This window comes from Empidonax traillii, unplaced genomic scaffold (assembly GCF_003031625.1).
Source record: "Empidonax traillii isolate 1590-97213 ecotype Southwest subspecies unplaced genomic scaffold, ASM303162v1 scaffold856:size409766, whole genome shotgun sequence".
NCBI classification, from domain to species: Eukaryota; Metazoa; Chordata; class Aves; order Passeriformes; family Tyrannidae; genus Empidonax; species Empidonax traillii.
In genome coordinates this window covers 293,642-297,660 of record NW_020956049.1, presented here as the reverse complement: position 1 = coordinate 297,660, position 4,019 = coordinate 293,642, and the positions used below count along the sequence as shown (strand labels likewise).

Below are 4,019 nucleotides of genomic sequence, written 5' to 3'. Positions count from 1 at the left end.
ACAAAGCCCAAGAAAACACAAATCAGCACAAGTTCCTTAGCTGATGAGGGCACAGCTCTTTACAAGGTTCAGAAGACCACAAGATTCTTTAGCCAAATGGGGTAGAGTCCCTTTTCAGAAAGACACAGCAGAGTTCCTATAATAGTTCCAGCAATCATAGCAGCCGTACTTACAGCCAGAATAGATAAATAACAATACTGTTTGTTAAGTGTCAAAGTTACAGGACCAACTTTCTTTTAACACTAAACCCAGTGTGTTTCACATGATCCAGGTTAATAGTACATCAGTGAATCAGAGAGAGGTTCAATCACGTGCATTTATTCAAAACAACAATAAGACTTGTTTTGGCACCCACCAGTTACAAGGTTTTTGATTTGAGTTTAGAGAGAAAGGATATTCAGTTTTCATACACAGAACACTACATGACCATTATCCAGCGAACACTTTGAGGGCTGACATGCAGCTCAACAGAACATTCTTTCATGCCAACTGTTGTTCGAGGCAATGCAATTGTATACACCAGAATATTCTTGAGAGACATTCTTCAGAAGTTCCCCTGTATTTTTATCCACAAACAACAAAAGGTAGATGTTTACCGTTTCCTTAAGTTTAATTCCATATTCAATACCACAGAACTACTAATGAAATCTTAACTTAAAAATACCTTATTAAAAGCATCCAAATAAAACCAAAAGTCTATCAGGCTGTAAAATACCATTATTTGTAAAAGTCTCTTACCGTCTTAGAAATTTATTCCACAGCATTTGGTTTATTTGACTAATCAATAGATAGGAACAGATGCTACTCTAAATGCTCTACAGCCAATAATTTAAGCATTAGGTTATCTGACATGACTAGAAATAGTTATAAGTGGAAAAAGAAAGGGCATAACAACAGTAGACTGAAGTCTTATTCTCTCTTATCTAGAAGTCATCTTTGGCTACTCTTAGACACATGATGTCACTTTGTCCTGTATATCCTGTGCAACCTGAGTTAATATACATCTACTTGTAAGCAGATTGTTAAACTGCCACATCTGCAAGGAAATCCTACCATCTCAAGGTTTAAGGTTTTCATAACTACCAAGAAGATCAAGAACTGGTGCTCTGACAAAAAAATATTCTGAAATAGCTTTCACAAAGCCAGAACTCACAAATTAACCTTCTACAATGAAGTTCTCATGATAAAAATCCTATATCACCACTGTAATAATTTGAAATCCATCAGTCAAAATTCAAAATATCTAACTCTATCCTCACAACACTTGGGCACAGGTGAACATGATATTGGAGCCTAATGGGAATCTCAAAGCTTGAAACATTTCCCAGTATGACTTAAAAAACCAAAATAAACCTCAAGTTCTTTCAGTGTCAGTTCTGTTACCCTATGAGAGGGCAGGAATGACATTTATCTTGACTACTTTATATTAACACTAAGCATGAGATGCTCACAATTCAAGATAAGCCAAAAATACTATTGCAATCTTTTTTAATATTTCAGAGTAGTAAATCAAGTTTAACAGTAGCCAGCATGGAAGTGGCAGGAAGTTCCTGTGTGCCAGTTACTCTCCTCCGGTCGTAAGACAAAAGTGGGGATCATTCTTGTGATGCACATTTCAAGGTAAGGTCTTTTCCAATCTCCTGTGATCCTTCAATGGAACGTTTAGTTCCTGCTGGCTTTACTAATAAACAAAATATCACTGAATTAATAGCAGTCACAATGAAAACGCTTACTAGTTGTGTTCTAGTAGGTTAGTCCATCTTGGTAAAGATAAAGCTTGTGCAACAAACCATTTCTCTGCATGAAAAGATTTTCTATGAAAAGCATACCAGGGGCAGAATTTTTTTTAAGTGTTGATTATTCTGAATATCATTCCCTTCACCCTCAGAACAGAGGGTTGTGTCCACTCCTTCCAAAGCCTCAATAATGACTGCATCATCAGAGATTCAATATGACTTTACCCAGTAGAAGTTTTCATTTTAGACATCAAAGATAGGATGGAATAAGCACATACAAACTGTCACTGAAAATTCAAGGAAAGAAATCATCTTACCAAGTACAGTCAACTGTATTTTATTGCTTTGAACTCCAGGAGCCTTCTTTACTTTGCACTGGTAGGTGCCAGTGTCTGCTACCTTTAAATTCACAATATCCAACAAAGCATCACCAGATCTGGGATTAAGATTAGTAAAATCCACCCACCAAGCCACAGCACGATTATAGTGACTATAAATCCTATCTACAGCATACATAATTATCTGTAAAAAAAGAAATATGATTCAGAAATCCACTCGGCTTGCAAACATTTAAAACAATTTGTTCTCTTGAGATTCTTGATAGTTTCATTCTATTGTTTTAATCCCAGAAATATGACATAGCCAAATATTTCAAACTTCAGAATATCATCATACACAGCATTACAATGAATACTCCATTGACTGACTGGTCAACTGAAGTTATAGTTAGGCTTCTTGATAGACCTATAAAAATTTATTTTTATGTTTTAAAAAACAACATGCAGTATTCAAATCCATCATATACTTTTCCTGTATAGAAATCGTGTCAGACTTGTCAGGCCTGGAGAGATCCTGTACAGATCCTGCTGCAAACACAGTGCAGAGTCACGTTCTGATCATTTGGAACCACATCCAAAAGGCAGCTTCACCTTTCAAACCATACAAACCTAAACCAAACATTTTCGGGAGCAGGTTTGTTATTTATAATTATTAGATAATTTAATTGCAGGAGCCTAGTAACACCTAATATTTGAAATGAAAAACATTTGCTACTTTTTAGTAGCCCAGACACGTTTTGTTTGGTTTGTGTATTTTGGGGGTTTGATTGCCTTTTTTTTTTTCTTTTTTTTTCTTTTTTTTTTTTTTTTTTTGATTGAGACTAACTACTCCTTTGTTTTCTTTCATCACGAAACCCAAACGGTCTTAGGTCCACCCAGTTCAACTCCTTTCCTCCCACCCTTTAAATTCTCTCACGTTTCCTCCACAGGGTTCAACCGCGGCCAATCGGCTCTGGACAACGGGGTTCCGAGGGCTCTCTGAAAGCCACCCAGAGAGCAAAACCAGAACCAACGTGGGCCAAGAGGGTTGAATTTAAATTTTTTTGTGTTTTTCTTTTTTTTTCTCTCACACACACACGGCTCAGACCTACACATGCACACGTGGAGGTGGAGGTGCGGCGCTCCCCGGCCCGCCGCGCTTTCTCCCAGCCCGACAAAACCGCTGCCGCCACTTCCCTGCCTTCTTCCCTCTCTTCCTCCTTCCCTCCTCTCTCCCTCCTTCCCTCCTCTCTCCCTCCTTTCCCTTCCCTTCGCTCCCGTCCCCTCCCACCCGCGGAGCAGAGCATCACGAAGGACACCCCCAGCAGCAGCAGCGGCAGCTCCATGGCTCGGCGGGCATCCAGCACCGCCGGCTTCGTCCCGGACTCCCGGAGGGCACCCCCAGCATCGACGGCTCCCTCCCGGACTCCCGGAGGGCACCTCCCGTCCCTCGCACCGCCCCGCAGGTGACTCAGCCCAGCCCAGCCCAGCCCAGCCCGGCCCTGCCCGCCCCGCCGCGCCCCCCGCAATGATGGGCCCGCACCGCCGGCTTGGCCGCAGCTTTCCGCGGCTTTCCGCGGCTCTCCGCGCATCGCCCCGCCCGCCCGGCAGCAGGGATGGGGCGTCGCTTTGAGAGCCCAAGCGCCCCAAAACAGCCCGTGCGAGCTGGCGAAGCGCGCCCGCGGTAGCTGAAGCGATGCCCCCGGGGCGCAGCAGGCACCGCACCGCTCCCGCCGGTAGCGCTGTCGCTTGCGAGCACGGAGCTTGTGGGATCAGTTCGACAACTTGGACAAGCCCACAAAGCGGGACACTCACTGACTTCTTGGAGAAGTATGCAAAATTTGTAAGAGGGAGGATAGAAATGGAGCAATACTATGCAAAACAACTGAGGAATCTGGTTAAGAAGCTGTGTCCTAAACGTTCACCAAGAGGTGAGGAACCCAGGTTTACTTTGTGTGTTGCCTTT

The 4,019-nt window shown here is 42.8% G+C and overlaps 1 pseudogene; it reads right to left on the bottom strand.

The window, feature by feature from the left end:
• Positions 1-298: 298 nt before the first annotated feature.
• Positions 299-3,399, bottom strand: LOC114067063 (annotated as a pseudogene).
• Between the last annotated feature and the right edge of the window lie 620 nt (positions 3,400-4,019).